This window comes from Budorcas taxicolor, chromosome 4 (genome assembly GCF_023091745.1).
Source record: "Budorcas taxicolor isolate Tak-1 chromosome 4, Takin1.1, whole genome shotgun sequence".
Taxonomy (NCBI): Eukaryota; Metazoa; Chordata; class Mammalia; order Artiodactyla; family Bovidae; genus Budorcas; species Budorcas taxicolor.
In genome coordinates, this window is record NC_068913.1 from 110,775,719 (window position 1) to 110,796,824 (window position 21,106).

The window sequence follows — 21,106 nt, forward strand, 5'->3', positions numbered from 1 at the left end:
CAGAGAAAATGCAGACAGCAGAGGTGAGGGGACTGAAAGCTTCGTGTGTGTGTCAGAGATAGAGTGATAAGGAAGAGTCTGGAAGTAAGATTATAGAGAAGATGCTGCTTGAGGTGAGAAAGAGAAGCTTGTCCCTCCATAGACAGGTGTTTTCAAATGCAGAATTAGGCTGATTCAGTGTTGTGCTTTCCATGATCCTAGCTTTTTAGAATCAAAGACAAATAAACATTTGATAGCCAGTAACAGAGTCAATGGGATAAAAACATCACTACTGAAACCACAGATAAGATTGTGTTAATTTCCGGCTCAAACTTTGTGCCTACTGTCTTCCTGCTACGCGGTCAAGAGATGATGATAGCAGCAATGCTAATAGCAGGAACAACTGCTCCTGACTTTTCCTGTTCGCATGTTAAATGCTGCACTTTGCACCAGACCTTATTCCTCACTATGAAGTGAAGTGAAGTCAAGTCAAGTCACTCAGTCGTGTCCGACTCTTCGACCCCATGGACTGTAGCCTATCAGGCTCCTCCGTCCATGGGATTTTCCAGGCAAGAATACTGGAGTGGGTTGCCATTTCCTTCTCCAGGCATCTTCCCCACCCAGGGATCGAACCCAGGTCTCCCGCATTGTAGGCAGATGCTTTTACCATCTGGGCCACCAGGGAAGCAGCCCTTATTCCTCATAACAAATAAGAGAAACACAAGTTGACCAATTTCACATGCTAAATAAAGCACTTCTTTTATTTACCACAGTGCTTTGAAAAATGTGCAATACTGTGTCCTCACGATGTCGTCCCACCCCAGCTTCCCCTGCTCATCTCTTACCTTCCACTCTAGGACACACAGCCTGGAGTGCAGACCCAGAGAAGGGCTTGAGGTTGCCTCATCCTCCCATTCTGTTTGTTTCATGCCTCTATGCTGCTGCACAAATGAGCTTCTCTGCTTGGAATGTCTTTTCTAGCCACAGTTCTTTTTCTGCAACCTGAAGAATTCTCCTCTCTAAGAGGCTATCCGTAAATCCCGCTTTCTAGGAAGCTTTCACAAGGCACAGTTAATTTCTCTCGGGGACCCACTATCATGACCACTTACACAGGGAGCTGGACTTGTGTTTGCAGGTGACCCTTGTCTTTGGCTCACTCAAGACCTCCATCCTTCCCCACATGTGAACAAACACCTTGGGGATCTTGTTTATTCCTGTTTTATGTTCCAGTGCATGTTCTAACAATGGCTAAAGTAATTACATGAAATTTCCAATAGCGAAACTGAATTTTTGCTCTCTATTTTTCATATGTACCTTTAAGAGAGATGTGGATATATTAGATGCAGCCATCTGAGATGATCAGCTCTAATAGTATTGACAGTACAATTGTAAAAATTAGAATTGAAGAAATAGCTTCATCAAAATCTTTAAAAACTAAGACTCTAATGAACATGAAATATAATATTCCACTTCCTACTTAGATCAATATGTATAAATAAAATATTTTACTTTTTCATTTACATGCCATTTCTTCTAGAGGCATTGAAAAGATTGCATACACATCCTGTCTTTTTAAATAGAAATTTTTAAAAATCAACTAAAAATAAAATAATAAAAATAAATAAATACAGTAATTAATTTAGCTTTTCAAATCAAGGAATTAAGCTGTAAAATCTCTAGTAGCTCTTCTCACAAGGGAGAGAGTCATGTTTCATCTGTCAGGATATATAAACCAGGTATCACAGAGGCATAAATGCTTACTTCATTGTACTGAGATAAAGAGTCTTATGATTTTTTTTTTACTTTGTTTGTCTTATGAAGTAGCTGTCATTATTTTACAGAAAAATCTATCATTTGATGTAGCAATGTATTAGTGATGGGGAGACAGAATCTAATGACCATAGTATCTGAAAGGATCTCATGAGCCACAGAACCTAAGCAGTGTATCTAAAATTCCACATCTAAATTAAGAAAGAAATGTGAGAGGATAAATGTGTGGCCAAAGTGAGTAATTCAGGGAACTAAGCCTACACTTTTGCCTCAAGGATTTTGGAAGAAACTGAATATTTTGTGTGTAATCTAGAGACTTAAATCATTGAAATGTTTTGATGGATTAATAGTATCTATTCACCTCTTCATAGCAGGAGTTTGTCACAAGATAGAATTCAAGTCTATCAGGAAAAAATATCCCTGTGTTCTGAGGAAGGTGGATCATTTTAGAAAGAAGCCCTGTAGTCTACTATACTCTCTAATAGCAACAGTCATGAAAGTAGGTCTTCAGAACTGGATTCCTCTTTGTAACACAGAGTGAACGTTTTTTAAAAAATTTTATTTTGAAATGTAGATTACAGATTCATAGAGGAGTTGCATGGATAATCTGAAGAGCTCTTATATACCCTTAATCCATCTTCCTCTAATGCAAGTGTTGGACAGAATCATGGCGTATTTACCAAAACTAATAAATTTACACAAGTATAAACTATAGATTTTATTTTGATTTCATCAGTTTTCTACGAATACCATTTTGTTATTGTTTTTCGAGGATCCACATTCCATTGAAATATCACATCTTAAACTTCAGTTGGTGACGGTTCTTCTTTTCTTGTATTTCATGGTTTTTGAAGAGCGCCTTTGTGTAACATGCTTCCATTTGGATCTGTGGGATGGTGCTGTGAGTAGACTGGGGTTGTGGATTTTTGCATGGGGATCTGGGGTTACGTAATATCAGGGTGAATCTCTGTTGGTGACCTGACCTGGATCACTTGTCTCAGGTGGCGTCTGCTAGGTTTCTCTTCTGTAAAGTTGCTATTTCTCTTTCCATCCTGCGTTTGTGAGCAGGAAATCACCAAGTCCAGCCAACAGTGTACTTAATGGCGTTGTGCTCCACCTCCAGAAGGGAAGATTGTCAAAGAAATTGAGCTCCCTGGTGGAGAGTGGTGGCTCAGCAGTAAAGAATCTGCCTATAATGAAGGAGACACAGGTTTGGTCCCTGGTCCAGAAGATCCCCTGGAGAAGGAAATGGCTGCCCACTCTAGTATTCTTACCTGGGAAATGTTTAAGATTATGAGAGTAATTAATAAATACTTGGAGGAGGAGCTTTGAGACTATGTAAATATCCTTTTTCTCCTTAAAGTTCTACTCATTAATTTTATCATTTGTCAGTGGATCTTGCCTATAGCAATGATAACTCTAGTGTGCTATTTGCAATTTTTGATTTCTTCCATTCTTTCTACATTTATTATTTGGAATTCTTCATTAAGAAAGATTTGTCCTTTTAACTCTGATTAATTCAGTCATTCATATTAGTAAGGGTTAACGGTGTGAACTAAGACTCTTTAAATGCCAATTAAAGTAAATGTAAGACAGAAATATTAAAAGAAAACTTCTCAATGTAAGAGCTCCTTCCACATATAAAACCCTTGCATTACCGTAAGGCTGCAATTAAGATATTTTCTTCAGTAAGCAGTGGGGAAGAAACCTTCAAGTTCTAAAGGGGTAAATAAAATGTTCAAAATCAAATAAGAGATAAGCAGCAAGCTAAAAGTTTAGGTTTTTTCCCTGCTACATCCAGAAATACCCAAGCATCATGGGATTCATTTAAACTAGAACAACTAGAACATGTGCTAGAAATGGTGTCCTTAGGATAGTTTAATAGCTAATTAGAAAACACTTATCCCCAATGCTCCCAAGTATATATCTTCACTTTGTTTGCTTTTAGCGTTTTACTTGTGTTTGAAAAGGTTCATTTAAATAATTGCATCCACCAATTAACTGCAAATCCATTTAGCCATACTCAGCAGCTGATAACTCTTATTTTCCTTTATTTAAACAACTACCTGACTACTATTATGCACACATTTGTATTAGAGTTATTTTGTCACAGGGAAGAGAAATGTACCTAAGCTCATGAAAATAAAGGGGAGAGAGGGATAGGTCATTTATGCAGAGACGCCACACAAAACCCATGAACAAAAACACAGCCATAAGTGACATGAGGCCAAAACCAAGGATAAGAAAAAATATAGGAACTAAAAGTGGCCACTCAATTATATCTCTCTTTCCTCATCTCTTTGCGTATCTGCTCTATTTTCCTACTCTTGTTAATAAACCAACACCCCATGTTCTTCACAAGGCCCTAAAATGTCAGTTCACATTATATCTAAGTATAACTGACTTTCCACCTTCTGAAACCATCACCTGTTACAGATTTTCCAGTGTTTATGCTTCTTAGGTTAAATTCTAGAGGGAGAGAATTTGATTGGTCGAGGTGTCCTTTTGGATGGTGTTCTGTAGTTGAGTACGAAGGGACAGGAGGCCAGGACATAAACTTGGAAGCAGAGTTCCAGGACTGTGGCCTGGAGTGGTGGTTTTGAAACTGTAGTCCATATTATAATCAGCGGGAGACTGTGTTAATACACAGATTCCTAACATGTTTAGGTGGTGCTAATGTTGCTGATTCAGGGACCTCAGTTTGAGAAGCACTGGATATGCTATGGGGCCATAACATTTATTACGTCATAGGTTAGGGTTAGCTTATGCTGTGCTTAGTTGCTCAGTTGTGTCTGACTCTTATGACCCCATGGACTGTGACCCTCCAGGCTCCTTTGTCCATGGGGATTCTCCAGGCGAGAATACTGGAGTGGTTTACCATGCCCTCCTCCAGGGGGTCTTCCCAGCCCAGCGATCGAACTCAGGTCTCGCACAATTGAAAGTGGATTCTTTACCGTCTGAGCCACCAGGGAAGTCTAGGGTTAGGTTATGGAGATAGAATTCCTCAACTTCCGTTTATCTACATGTGGTCATTTTCAGAATTTCCTTCACTAACCCAGCTACCACATCTCTCTATTCACAACAGATGACAATATTTCTAGGCAGTCTGCTTCTTTTTCTTCCTAACGTGGAGTTCTCAAAAGCCTGCTAACTCGCCTACCACAATCTGCAAAACTTAAAAGCTAGTAAATAGTTTCTGGAAAACAGAAATTCAGTAGCTCAGAAGTCTTCTGCTCAAACATCATCTACGGGGGCTAACTCCACCCTCTTCCAAATGAAATAAATGTTAAGTCTCACTTTGAAATTAAGTCCCATCATTTACTTGGGCGTATTTTTTCTCACAAGTTTTTGGGCAGGTTTTAATTTGAATGGCATTGAGAAGCAATGACTCTATGGACAGAAAAACATAAATGTGGACTGATCAGTGAGCAAAAATCTCTGGATGACTACAGGATGAATTTTTAAATATTCTACCTCATCAGTTGTTAGAAAAACTCTCAATGTGTGTTACTGCTCATTTTATTGTGCTACTTGGGAGGAGTGAGAGAGACCCAGTGGGATGGGAAATTTCCATGGTGGACATTTCCTGCCCTTGTCTCTCAGAGGTTCTATTTCATCCCCTTATGTAGGACCTTAATCATTAACTTTTTCCCCACCCATCTTTTTTTGCGGGGGGGGGGGGGGGAGGTGGTGGGGAGGGTGGTAAAGTAGAAAAGGATAGCTTTCTTGCTCTGCCAGGCAAAGAGAGATAGAGTGGGCTCCTGCCCTCAAAAACTGTGTTTCCCAATCTGGGGGAATTTGATGAGGATTTTATAAAAATGGTTCAGAGATAGGGTCTCTGACAAGATTAGGGGGTGAACAGGGCTTGCACTTCCTTCCTCTCATCTCAGGTGGTTGGTCTCCCAATTTCCCCACCCTTCTTGATCAACCCAGATTGCCCATGAAATGGCTACTAACCACAAAAAACTTCTTGCTTTTTCCCACACACTATTTTTGATCAGTTTTTTTTAGAAACTATCTGAACCTCAGCTGACACTTATTGCTAACCATCTATTAAACTCCCACCCTTTCTACAAGTTAGAACATTTGCATCTTCCCTTACTTGGAATTTTTGAGTAAGTTCTATTAATGGTGCTCTGGGTCCCCTAGAAATGTTTAGGGAATTCTGAACAAAGTGATAGCTTTGTATGCATTCCAAGATACAGAAAGAAAGAAAAAAAAAACTTCTTTTCTAGTTCTTATATTGATAGTTTTTCCCCAATATACAATGAAGTTTCCTATTGCTGCTTTTTAAAAAGGAAGCAGACAAGCAGTGAAACATTACTTAAGCAGTTACGTTGATGAGAAATATTTCCTGAAGACAGTAGATTTTCTGATGGTCACTGCTGTTGAATAGATTTCTTAATAAATGAGGTTTTTGTAACAAACAGCTTGAAAATGGGGAAAGTTGGGGTTAAATATAATGCCATTATTTTGATACCTATAAGAATAATAATATTCTAGGCATTTGATTTTGGACACTGTTTAAGGAATATGATTTTACTTTTATGAATACTATATTTGAGCTCAGAGTAAGGTATATACTTACAAATATGTAGTAAGTGGCTCGGAATGTATGTATGAATCACCTTAACTGATGCTTAAGACCTTAATAATTGCTCTACCCTACTCTTTGTTCGAAGGTTACTGAAGTCCCCCAGATTTTTCACAAATTTCCCAGGTGTTTTACACTCACCTCATCTATAGGCTGCCATTGTTTCTGAATCTTGAACTGAAAATAGGAACCAGTTCTTTTCTTGAATTTTCACAAAATCCCACACAAACCAGACAAATGCGGGCTTAGGGAGACATACAACTGTATATTACTATGTAAGCAACTTAAAATTAAACAATCATTTTAAAACTCATGTTTAAAATAATCGTTCTTTCTGACTTGTAAATTCTTTCTCTCCTCCCACTTATCCTCATTTCCATTCCATTTATTCTCTCTTTCAACCCTGGTCTCTCAGGAGAAAAGCAAAAGGAAAGTAATAGAAAAATGTAATCTCAGGTTTTTGTATCAAAGCAATTCAGCTTTTTTCTAGCTTCACAGGCAGATCAGTACTTATATTTTCCAAGAAAATATTGAAATTATCATTTGTAAACCCTGCCTGATTAACTATCTAGATAAAGATTCATTTCTTCTGCCATCCTGGGGGTGTGAGCAGAGCAGGTTATGCTCCATTTAATGGAGGAAAGAAGATCGGGAATAACTCAGGGATAACATTTGGGATCTGGAGTCAGCCAGGAGATAATATTTGAGAATCCAAGAGAACTGAAGATGAAACTCTTAAAGGGAAATATAAAAGGGAAATAGGAAAGTTTTAATGTTTACCCACATTTACAGTGTAAAGGTGTGTCCAGAGAGATTTTCTGAAAAGCAGTTATGATAGTTGTATGGGTTAGATGTAATTATTTTAAGTTACTGATAGGGAAAGTTAGACATAGAAATGAGAACAGCTTTGCCTGTGTTCACAGAACTAGCAAGCTAGAGGAAATATTCATTGTCAGATGCCTTTGATTTAAAGACTGTGTACTTTTTAGGACTTTTGGACATCCCTAATGAATTTGTTCTCCTCTGAAGGGTCAAGATTGAGAATCATTGCATGAGAAAGTGGTTTTACTTTGGTAGATTGCAATGTAAAGAAAGCAATAAAGACTCTAAAAGATCTTATATATAAAACAAATTTCATAAGCATTTTTTATATAAAACAATTGACTGTGAATCAGTAAGAAAAGAACATGCCCAGTAAAAATAGGATATGTCCAGTGAAGTTGGGCAACTGAATATGATTTTATGGCTTTCTCTGACAAAATCCGTTAATCTGATGTTTGGCAAAGAATGATGGTGGGAGTGATCCAAACTGATGTTGGCATGAAAGACCCCAGGAAACAGAGATGGTGCAAGATGTTAGTATTATCTAATGCTAGCGAGGTAAACCTGAAGTAATACAGGACGAAAGTGTGGGTGAAACAAGGACGCAACACAGAAGACTCAAGAGTCGTTGAAATTCCCAAGGTGTCAATTACCAGCAATGCATTTAGTGTGAGAGAGGCAGATGGTCGTGGAAGCAGATGCAGAGAGAGTGGTGGCATCCATTCAAAGCAGATAGAGTGGTTACAGAATACGATATTCCAAATGTGATCGCCAGATGACTTCCCTACTGGAAACACCATTCTGGTCAGAGGGAGAGAGAGAGTGTGTGTGTGTGTGTGTGTGTGTGTGTGTGTGTGTGTGTGTGTGTGTGTGTGTATGCTAAGTTGCTTCAGGCATATCCCACTCTTTGCAACCCTACAGACCATAGCCAGCCAGTCTCCTCTGTCCACAGGATTCTCCAGGCAAGAATACTGGAGTGGCTTGCCATGCCCTTCTCCAGGGGATCTTCCCAACCCAGGGATCGAACTTGTGCCTCTTAAGTCTGCTGCATTGGAGGCTGGCTCTTTACCACTGGCACCACCTGGGATGCCCACTCTGGTCATCATATCTTAAAGATATTAAAGTCCTACAATTAATTGGTTTCAACAGAGACTACATAAGAACCACATTTATTATGAAGTCAAATAGAAGATTATGCCTGTTTGTCTTAATATATAGATGCAGCAAAGAGGAAAAAGACCAAAGTTTATAAAATCAGAATGGCTTTCTTTAAAGTGAACACAGTGAGAATGCTAAAGGACATAGCAATATTCTTTATTTTTTTAAGATTATATACAGTTTACCCTTGAACAGTAAAGGTGTTAGAGGATGCCTGCCATCTGTCCAATGAAAGATTTGCATATAACTTACAATCAACCCTTCAGGATTGGAGGTTCCACATCTCAGATTCAACCAACTTCAGATTGTGTAGTACTGTAGGATTTATTTACTTAAAAACATCTGAGTAAAAGAGGACTCATGCAGCTCAAACTTGTTTTGTTCATGGGTCAACTCTATGTACTTTATAAATGTGTGTGTATATATATATATATATATATATAAAATCATTTTATTTATATATAATTATTATATTGCTGTACTGTTTAGACACTAAGCCTGTGCAACTCTTTATGACCCCATGGACTGTAGCCCGCCAGGCCCCTCTGTCCATGCAATTTTCCAGGCAAGAAGACTGGAGTGGGTTGGCGTTTCCTCCTCCAGGGGATCCTCCTGACCCAGGGATTCAACTCACATCTCTTATGTCTCCTGTATTGACACATTTTTAAATTGTCATACATAATGTCATTATGTATGGCCATATATTGTTGAGGCATGTTTCTAAACTGTTTAAATAGGCTATCATTTGAGTATATTTTCAAATCTAGATTTCTGAGTTAGAGGTCATTTAATCAGATTTAAATTAGAAATTGCATGCTTGTATTATTGTAATGGGACATTTGGTTTTATCTTCCTTACTTTGTTTTGCTTCTTCAAATAGAGGTGAATCTCCTTATGTTTGGAGATTTCCTACCAACAAGTCTTAGAATTAAGGAAAACCATTAACTCTGAAAAACAAAAATATACATTCTCTCAACCCCTTGCAAGTAATTTTAAAAAGTTCTATGGGTTATATACAAATTAATGTTGGGGAAAGCACATAACCTCAGCTCAGCCTATCGTAAGCAGCAATCTGAGCTGAAAAAAACTAAGGAGACAAGACTAGCAAAGGCCTCTTTGGAAATCAGCAAGTCACAGTGAGTTTGTATATTTCAGAGCCAGAGATGTGTTGATACAAGCAGAAGCATCTAGTGCCGAGAAGTGGCACCATCAGTTTCCTCACCAGACAGTTAATGTAGAGTGAATTTCAGCTCTGATTCTGGCTGTGTAGGCTTTCATTGTCCCTTCTGGTTTTCTGAGCTGGTTTTTTAAGTTCTCTAGCTGACTCTGTAAATGAACACAATTAGCTTTCAAGAAATTCTTTTTCTGGTGCAGTCCTCCAGAGTTAGTTTCTGTTGCTTTCCACTAAAAACTTTAACAAGTAGAATTGTAGATAAGGCAGAATTGGGGACCATAACTTGATTTTTCATTTTTGCAGTGAAATTTAACTTCTGAAGAGACTGATGTTCTCTTGTCACTTTAAAAATTGTTTTCGTTATAAGCTCTATTCATAAGTGAGTTGTAATGTTAAAGAGGGGAAAAAAGATTTTAAATTGCTTCCTGCAGCTCAGTGTGAGACAGTAAAAAGTGCAGAATGCTAAGCAGAGAAAACAAGACAACAGAAAATAATTCTCTAAAGAAGCTGACAGGATCGGTATGAAAAAATATATAATCTAGGTTTCAATTGCATATGTGACAAAAAAAGATGTTGTGACAGGGAGGAAAAAAAAAAGTTTGTTTACTCACGATTCCTTCATATCCCAAATCCAGCACATCAACACAGGCGTATATACACTCTTCTAAGGAAGGTTCCACCTTGCTGGATTGCTTTCCCTAGTTGAGTGCAAAGTTCTCTTTAATGGAATAACTTTTCATATATTTGAGCACAGTGTAAGGTGATAGGTGTTTGCATACTTGTAACAAAATTGGAAGAGCTTGAACTTATGCAAATAGCCTTGCATAAAAAAGAGGAGGCTGGAGAAGGGGTTGTGGAGGAAGGGAAGTCTGAGAACCTTTTCCTCTGCCGGGTGTTGAGTAAACAGCCAGGAAGTTTATATGGTACCTGGGCAACACGACTGAGCCAAGGCTTAGGCTGTGGTACTCACAGACTGCGGTCAACCTTCATAGTTGCTGTTGCTGTTTGTGCTGTAGGGTGGTGTTGTGAACCTGGCCCTCTGCAGTATATTGAAGCCCTTGTCTTCATGACCATAGAACTTCAAGTCTATATTTTATTGTCATCCTAGAGCCCGTTAACCAAACAACTGGAGGTATTGCAACCAGGTCAAGTAGATCTTTGCCCCAATAAGACTGATGGATCCACTGATGGTTTTGAATCATCTGGTGGCTCAGTTGTTAAAGAATCTGCCTGCAATGCAGGAGACCTGGGTTTGATCCCGGGGTGGGGAAGAACACCTGGAGAGGGAAATGGCAACCCTCTCCAGTATTCTTGCCTGGGAAAATCCCATGGGCAGAGGAGGCTGGTGGGCTACAGTCCAGGGGGTCACATGAGACAGACACGACTCAGCAACTAAACCACTACCACCGAGGATAATCTTTACATGATGAGTCTGATCATGTCGTTCTCCTCCCCCATTGCACACAGGATAAACAGAATCTCTTGTATTAATGCAAGACCCTGCGTAGGGTGATTCTAGTCCATAAGCACTTATAAAAATGTCTGACATGTAGTAGATTCTGAACAGATAGATGTGTGCTTAGTTGCTCAGTCGTGTCCAACTCTTTGTGACCTCATGTCGCCCACCAGGCTCCTCTGTTCATGGGAATTCTTCAGGCAAGAATAGAGGCATAGGTTACCATGCCCTCCTCCAGGGAATCTTCCCAACCCAGGGATGGAACCCAGGACTTCCGAATTGCATGCAGATTCTTTACCTTCTGAGCTACCAGGGAAGCCCAGTAGATAGATGTACCTGGAGTAAAATGTATATGGAGATCAGTGAGTGACTGGGTGCCCCTTCCACCAAATGATCACCTCTTCTCCAGAAACTGATGGATTTTGCTTGTTTTGACAATTGCTTAAAAATTATTTTCAACTTAGAATCTCTTCATTAGAAGAATAAGAATTGTTTAATTGTAAATAATTTTGTAATTCTCCTGACTCATCCATTTCATTTTACTCAGTTGCTTTGGTGATCATCAATAAATAATAGCATTAATAACTGTAATATAAAAGGAAGATTCTTTTTAAATATGTTTGTAATGCTTCCAAAATATGTTGTTTTAGAGTCAACTTTTGTGCTAAATCTTTTATTATGTCATTAGGGCATAGTCACTGAATCAGAATTCCAGGCCAAAGATTATATAAACTTTAAGCCTTACGTTGCAGACTGTAAAATGATTGTTAAAACACATCAGATCCAGATTGTTTAAAATTACAACCAAATTACTACATTTAATGGTTATAAAGACAAGGAGCATTGTTTTAAACATAATACAGGTTACCTTAAAAATGATGAAGTCTCCCATCCAGGGAACTCTACTTAATGCACGATGGTGACCTAAATGGGAAGGAGTTACAAAAGGGAGCGAATATATGTATATATATGGCTTATTCATTTTACTATACAGTAAAATCTAACAACATCATAAGCAACTATATTCCAATAAAAACTAATTTAAAAGAAAGAAAAAAAACTCATGAAGACTCAAGGACTTGTCACAAAAGAAAGATTCATTCATTCAATAAACATTTCTGGAACAACAATGTGTATAAGGCAGCATTCTAGATACATAAATAAATAGAAATAGGACTACAGTTTAATGGAGATGATTATGTAAAGGATCAAAATATATAAATTAATTTGGAGTCAAAAACACTTAATCTTTAAAAATATTATGGTGCTCTCCAGGATCCATCTTTAATAGCAATTGCTAATATTTCTTTCTCAAAATGTGTTATCTTGTGATTTGCTTTTAATTAATTTAGCAGACATCACAGGTTCACAAGAGAAGTCTCACACCTTCACTGGCAAGATATTTTGAAGCCATATTTAGTCACCATGACCAAATTTATTATCAAGCCTTAGTCCTGAAACCAAGCAATTTCTATTTATTTTATTTATGCTTTAGTTTCTGTTTACATCTCAACAGTATCAGATGACTCTATGATTTCAAGTATTTTCAACAGAATCACTGTAAGATTATGTTTTTTTGTATCGAACATTAGACTATTTCATTAGCAAAGTAATTTACTTATATTTTAATTCTTATCTAAATTAATTAATTCTTTAGCATCAAAGGTCCCCATAAAAAAGTGAAACAAGGCAAAATTTTCTAATAAGCTTTTAATTTTTATAAAGGGTATACTTTCATTTCATCATGCATTAAGGAAAAATTTGTGAAAACAAAAAAGAAACCTGCTTCATACATGTTAAGTTAAAAAAAATTGTTCTATTTGAATTTTTTATTTTTGTGGTATGGTTTGTTATCTTCTTCAAGCCAAAATATTAAATGAAATATACCCATTAGTTTTTAGGTTTCTAAACGGTCCCCCTAAAGCCTAATGTTTTAGAGTCAAAGAGTTCATAGATCTTTGACCTTTCAAGTTATTTCTTGATATTTCAGTTTTTTTCTTTTTTTTGACTGCATGGCTTGTTGGATTGCTATTTTCATAATTTAACATGTCACATTTATTGTGACTTCATGCCCATCATTCTTTCAGATAAATTATTGCTATAATTGGGTTAAATGATACTGCACAACTTTTAAAATTACTGCCTTATTTCATAAGTGTTTTACATTAGAAAAGAAAAATTTTCAAAGACCATAGACTGGAAATTGGATCTTAATCCTCTACCAGTTAGGTGATGAAAATATTATATGCATTATGAGTAATCAAAGAAAACAAATTAATACAACCTTTAAAAGCTATTATTTTTAATTCACTTGACTAAGTTTTTAAAAATGATGATGTTCCACTGTTAGCAGTGCCTGGGGAATTAAATACTCTTGTTCACTGCTGGTAGAAATATAAACAGAGCTTTTCTGGGTGGCTTAAAATGTTACATACCTTTCACTCAGCAGTTTCACTATTATGAATTAATCCTCAAGACATAATGGCCATCTTCAAAAATTTTTGTGTGTGTGTGTCTGTGTGTACACGCACATGTACATACATATGGATGCACACGTGGTGTGTGGTGTAGACAAAAAGCCAAAGGCAATGGATTGGAGAGTACCTGAGAGCAGAGACATGCGTGTAGGAAGCTCTTCCAAGAAGCTCACCATGAAAGATGCGAGAGAGAACAAATTGGTATCTAGAAGCAGAGAGAGGGCCTAAGTCATATTACTTGTGTTGGGGGAAGATTTTAACCTGTTTAATCATTAACAGGAAGGGACACATGAGCTGCAAGTAGAATAGACAGAGGCAGAAGTGATGGAGAAGGTCACCGAGTGCGTGAGGCTGAGGATCCACAGAGCAGGTAGGGGAGCCCTCGTGACCCTGGGCAGGGAGGCACTCAGCCCCAGGCTGGCATGTGAGCATGGATGGCCAGAGGGTTTAGCTGGAGGCAAACCCATGAGTGCTCTTCTGGGAAATACATTTTTAATAACAAACGCCTCTCCTGCAGAAAATTTCAGAATTAATTCCATTTGTATTATGAAGACTAACACTATCCTAAGGTTGCCTCACAAATAAAAAAAAATAAAATGTTTATTCACAGTCATTCCCAAGCCAAATCTGTCACGAGGGGAGTTCCTTTATCATCCGGAGCATGCATGCATGCTCAGTCACTTCATTTGTGTCTGACTCTTTGCGACCCCATGCACTGTAGCCTGCCAGGGTTCTCTCTCCATGGGATTTTCCCTTCAAGAATAGTGGAGTGGGTTGCCATACCCTCCCCCAGAGGATCTGCCCAACCGTGGGATTGAACCTATGTCTCCTGCATTGGCAAGAGGGTTCTTTATCGCTGAGCCACAGAGCAGGCATTGGTAATCTTTTTCTCCAAAAGAAGACCAGAAAATAAATATATTAATTTGCAAGCATACAATTTGTGTCACAACAATTGTCCTTCAGTATGTGCAGGGGATTGGTTTCAGGAACCCCTCGGGATACCAGAACCTGAGGATCCACAGATCCCTTGTATAAAATTGTATGACCCATCGAGTACATGGACTCACTGTATCCACAGTGTTTGTATCAGTGGCCCCAACCTTGTGCCCAAGGGATGCAAAACCCAGGAATATAGAGGGTCCTTCTAGGGAAGTGGGACTGTACTCAACTCTCATTGTAGCTGGAGCACAAAACCAGCCATAGATGATACCTAAAAAAAAAAAAAAAGGAGTGATTGTGCTCCAATAAAACTTTATTTACAAGAGCAGGTGGCAGACAAATCTGACCAGAGGGCCAGTTTGTTGACTCCTGGCTTAAAACACAAGTCAATTAAAAAAAAAAAAATGCAATGGTTAGCTCAAGCCTTTGCTTTCTCAGGGTATTTTAAGATCATGCTGGAATTGTCACTATATGTTTTAGAGGGGAAAACCTCTACTTTGTGGCCAGTGGGTTTGGGTTTTAGATAAAGCCCTCCCATTCCTGCTGTCCGATTACTTAAAACTTGAGAAACTTAGAGCCTGCCATTGTAAAATGGGGCATTGACCTTGTCGTTAATCTTCACCAATCATAATGAGAATAAAATACACAGTTGTAAATGCTCTAAGGCTGGAGTCCCCAATCTCTGGGATCAAATGCCTGATGATCTGAGGTGGATCTGATGTAATAATAATAGAAACAAAGTGTACAAAAATCATCCCTGAGTCGGGAAGATCCCCTGGAGAAGGAAATGGCAACCCACTCCAGTATTCTTGCCTGGGAAATCCCATGGACAGAGGAGCCTGGTGGGCTGTGGACCATGGGGTCTCAAGAGTCAGACACGACTCACTGACTAAACCACCACCAAATGCAATGTGCTTGAATCATCCTGAAACCATCTTCCCCCACCCATGGAAAAATCAGCTTCTGTGAATACCATCCATGGGGCCAAGAAGGTGGGAACCACTGCTCTAAGGTAGTGCCCTATTCAAACAAAAGGAAGTCACTGTCTCTGGCTAGAAAATCCAAAAAAGTTAGTTCAATGCTTGTATGTAAGGCTTTGGCATGTTATGTATAGTGCTAACTTCATAACTGACGTAGGCATTAAATGAAATAATAACATGTGAAATGCTGAGCCACAGTGACCAAAATATAAAATATATACTCAGAAAAAGTCAGATGAAATTACTAATCTTTTAAAGGTCCATTGAAATTGATCTGTGGTTCTTGATACATGGCATCTAAAAGGACAAAGCCCAGTTATTCCAAGTGCGAGACTGGCATTGTCATCGTGGGCAAGGCAGTTACAGCAATAAACCCTTCCTATTAGCCTCTCGGGCTGCTTTGCAAATGGTATAAGGAATGGGTATAGACAGTGGCCATGAAGGCCAGTGACCTCGAAGCTGAGTTTTTAGATGCATATCAGGGGAGGGTTCTTATTCTTTTGTGATTTGGAAGCCACAGTCCAGGAATAAAAGGAAGGAATCGGTCTGGTTCTGTGATCACACAAACATAAAGAGACCAGATGAGGTGGCTCCGCTACCCAGGGCACCTTTAAATTAAACTGCCAATGGGCTCATCAGCCCTTTGGAGGAACATTTGACCCTGTTTGTTCAGTGTGTGCAGTTTGTTCACCAGACCAGGGAATGCTCTGTGATTATGTGATTCCACCCCATTAAAGTTTTTCAGGCCACACAGGAGGGGCACAGTAAGCACCAACCAGTTTTCCATGGATGAGGAAGGATTTAATGAGGGAGAAAGGTGTAGAGCAGGTGCAATTCCAGCTCATTTCTGAGTAAGGTATATAGGCAACCTTGGTGGTCCGATGTGATTCATCAGAAGGAAAAGTGTTCCCTACAACAGCCTACATTTCAAGCAGAGAGTGGACTTTTTCTTTTTCTTTTCTTTGCATTTTTATAATTAATCTTTTTAAACATTGGCTCTCCCATTGAAATCAGTGGAAATGAACACCAGTGTAGTCTTAGGGCTCTCAAAACATGGACCTTCACTCAGAACACCTGTTATTTGTACAGAGATGATTAGCCTTTGGCGTTTAACGAGCCATTTTTAATTATAATTTTCAGTCCCTGGCTTCCATGTAGATTTGTTTTTGACATAGTGCATTTATTACACCTGAATCTGACAGCTTTAAATGCTCTGCATCAGAGGTTGGGGCAAACACTGGATCCAGCTGTCCACTGAGTGTAAATTTTCTCTCTCCTGTTCTGTAGCAAATAGACATAATTTTCCATGTTGTCCTTTCGGCATGCTTATAATTGTCATCTTGAACATTCATGACACTGACAGTTAAGCAGGTTTTATTTTTGTCATTCAAATTATAAGATTTTTTAAAAATCTTGCTAAAAATAGTGACTTTACAAGATGACGGTGGCCACACACTGACCCAGATGGAGGATTCACACTCAGGTCTTCTGACTCTAAATCCCATGTTTGTTTGATTTACAAAATAGCATTTGTTTATTTTGAATTCAAAATGGAAAATTATTATATAAATAAAAACATGGGAAGGAGAAGGCTGTTTGTATAGAGTGATCCAAAAGAAATAAAGTTGTTTTTTTTTTTCACACTCCTTTGCTTTTGGAAGGAATTTGCTTCACTCTACATTTCTGTTAATGTTTATTTCTAAAGCTGGCATTAAAGGTAAACTCATATGTGCATTTATTCACCACAAACACAAACTTTTAGGTGCCTAAAGTAAAATATTGTGTTTTGATGGGTCCAAAGTGTCTTGTAGGTCTGGAGAAGCTCTTATATTAAGCTACAAATGGGAGCCACTGAGCCAGATGCTCTTAGATCACAGGTTGTCTTCAGCTGTAGTCTTCCCTTTTTGACAAATTTACTGTGGGTAAGGTAAGTAAATCTTATAAAATTCTAACCTTTGATTTATATGAACCAGATGAGGATATAGCTGGTAGGACACAACCATTTGGCACCACAAGAATGGTTGGGGAAGAGAGTGAGTCCATGTATGGCTAACCCAAGACTCTTGTTTCTGGAACTGGAGATCTTGCTTTTTCCATTTCTATCCAGTTCGGTAATTCAGACTGCCTGACTTACACTGGCATGCATGCTCAGTTGCTCCGTGCTGTCCGACTCTTTGGAACCCCAGGGACTGTGTGTAGTCTGTCAGGCTCCTCTGCCCATGGGATTTCACAGGCAAGAATAATGGAGTGGGTGCCATTTTCTTCTCCAAGGGATATTCCTGACTGAGGGACCTCCCACAATGCCTGTTTGGCATGTGGATTCTTTAATGCTGAGCCGCCTGGGAAGCAAATTAAGCTAAGGACAATGGTTCTAATCAGGGACCAGTTCTGCTTCCCAGGAGTATTTGTCTATATCTGGAGATAGTTTTGTTTGTCACAAGGGGTGAAGGGGCGCTACTTGCATCTGTCGGGTCAGGATTATGCATTCTACTAAATATGTAAGTGCATAGAACACCCCTCCCAACCAGGAATCCTCCTGCTAAAATGTCAGTGGCATCAGTTGGAGGTGAATGCACACATGCTAACCAAATTCCCATGAACTCCTGTATGACCCAGAAGGTCATGGTTTTAATTTGCAGTGATAATTAGACCTGTCAAGAAGACCAAGATAGAGATATCTATTAATGGAAGTACTTCCTCCATCTAGAAAAGCTACAGAGGAAGTCAAATTAGTATCAAAAATTTGTTTGCCAAAGCATCAGTTCTGAAGAAGACAGATAATCCCCCTAGAACATATCACAAGTCAGGCACTTCCTGAGCTTCTGTTTATCCTTACAAGACATTTCTTGTTAATTCCTAAAGTCTCAGCAATATCATGCAAAAAACAGGAGTAGAACACTGAAATATGAAAGGATGGACATTTTAGGAGAAATCAAATACAGGATGGTAAGGGAACACCTGAGGGGGACTTTTGGACCAGTGTGGAGTTTCATGGGAAATTTCCTGGATAAAATTATCAGTTATTCCTAGGAGGTTTTGAAAGTTGAGTAGGTACATTCCAACTAACTAATAAGGACAGGATAGGAAAAGGAGAAAAGAAAAACCCTGAACCTGAGAGAGAATCGTTTAGTTTATCTTAGTCATTTAGTTTATTTTACTCTCTATCTAGCAGTATCCGGCTGTGACCACGTGGGGGCGACTGAGAAGCAGAGGACACTGAATATTATTACAGCCCCGTTAGAATAGTCTCTCCCACAGAGTGTTTGGGCTCCATGAAAAGCTGCCTCTTTCAACAACTGATGTGACTGTAGCTTCCCTGGTGGCTTGGATGGTAAAGAATCTGTCTATAATGCAGGAGACCTGGGTGTGATCTTTGGTTCGGGAAGTTCCCCTGGAGAGGGAAATGGCAACCCACTCAAGTATTCTTCCTGGGAAATCCCATAGACAGAGGAGCTTGGTGGGCTATAGTGCGAAAGGTCACAAAGAGCTGACATGACTGAACAACTAAACACTGTACTGTGCTGTAGCTGTAGATGGGTTTGAGCAGTTCTACCCCTGTGAGATCACTTCAGAGTTACTCACATAAGATATATTTAAAATCTTTCCATTCACTTCTGTTCAGTCGATCAGTCGTGTGTGACTCTTTGTGACCCCATGGACTGCAGCAAGCCTGGCCTCCCTGTCCATCACCAACTCCCAGAGTTTACCCAAACTCATGTCCATTGAGTCAGTGATGCCATCCAACCTCATCTATTCCTCTGCTGTGCCCTTCTCTTCCTGCCTTCAGTCATTTCCAGCATCAGGCTCTTTTCCAGTGAGTCAGCTCTTCACATCAGGTAGCCAAAGTATTGGAGCTTCAGCTTAAGTCCTTCCAATGAATATTCAGTGTTGATTTCCTTTAAGATTGACTGGTTTGGTTTCCTTGCAGTCCAAGAGACTCTCAAGAGTCTTCTCCAACACCACAGTTCAAAAGCATCAATTATTCAGTGCTCAGTCTTCTTTATGGTCCAACCCTCATATCTATATATGACTACTGGAAAAACCGTAGTTTTGACCATACAGACCTTTGCTGGTAAAGTTATATCTCTGCTTTTTAATATGCTGTCTAGGTTGGTCATAGCCTTTCTTCCAAGGATCAAGTGTCTTTTAATTTCATGGCTGTAGTCATCATCTGCAGTGATTCTGGAGCGCCCCCCCCCCCAAAAAAAGTCTGTCACTGTTCCCAATGTTTCTCCATCTATTTGCCATGAGGTGATGGGACCAGATGCCATGATCTTAGTTTTCTGAATGTTGAGCTTTAAGCCAACTTTTTCACTCTCCACTTTCACTTTCATCAAGAGGCTCTTTAGTTCTTCTTCCCTTTCTGTCATAAGGGTGGTGTCATCTGCATATATGAGGTTATTGATATTTCTCTCGACAGTTTTGATTCCAGCTTATGCTTCATCCAACCCAGCATTTTGCATGACATACTCTGAATATAAGTTAAATAAGCAGGGTGACAGTATACAGCCTTGATGTATTCCTTTCCCTTTTTGGAAACAATTTGTTGTTCCATGTCCGTTTCTAACTGTTGCTTCTTGACCTGCATACAGATTTCTCAGGAAGCAAGTCAGGTGGTCTGGTATTCCCATCTCTTTAAGAATTTTCCACAGTTTGTTGTGATCCACACTGTCAAAGGCTTTGGCATAGTCAATAAAGCAGAGTAGATTTTTTTTTCTGGAACTCTGGAGCTTTTTTAATGATCCAGCGGATGTTGGCAATTTGATCTCTGGTTCCTCTGCCTTTTCTAAATCCATCTTGAACATCTGAAAGTTCACACTTCATATACTGTTGAAGCCTGGCTTGGAGAATTTTGAGTATTACTTTGCTAGTGTGTGAGATAAGAGCAATTGTGTGGTATTTGAACATTCTTTGGCATTGCCTTTCTTTGGGATTGGAATGAAAACTGACCTTTTCCAGTCCTGTGGCCACTTTTGAATTTTCTAAATTTGCTGGTGTATTGAGTGCAGCACTTTCACAGCATCATCTTTTAGGGTTTGAAATACCTCAACTGAAATTCCATCACCTCCACTAGCTTTGTTCATAGTGATCCTTCCCAAGGCCCACTTGACTTCACATTCCAGTATGTCTGGTTCTAGGTGTGTGATCACACCATTATTGTTATTTGGGTCATAAAGATCTTTTTTGTATAGTTCTTCTGTGTTTTATTGCCACCTCTTCTTTATATCTTCTGCTTCTTTTAATCCATACCATTTCTGTCCTTTATTGAGCCCATCTTTGCATGAAATGTTCCCTTGGTGTCTCTAATTTTCTTGAAGAGAGATCTAATCTTTTCCATTCTGTTGTTTTCCTCTGTTTCTTTGCATTGATCATTTATGAAAGCTTTCTTATCTCTCCTTTCTATTCTTTGGAACTCTGCATTCAGATGGATATATCTTTCCTTTTCTCCTTTGCCTTTCACTTTTCTTCTTTTCTCATCTATTTGTAAGGCCTCCTCAAACAGCCATTTTGCCTTTTTTGCATTTCCTTTTCCTTGGGATGGTTTTGATTACTGCCTGCTGTACAGCATTATGAACCGCTGTCCATAGTTCTTCAGGCACTCTGTCTTTCAGACCTAATCCCTTGAGTCTCTTTGTCACTTCCACTGTATAGTTGTAAGGGATTCGATTTAGATCATACCTGAATAGTCTAGTGGTTTTCCCTACTTTCCTCAATTTAAGTCTAAATTTTGCAACAAGGAGTTCATGATCTGAGCCA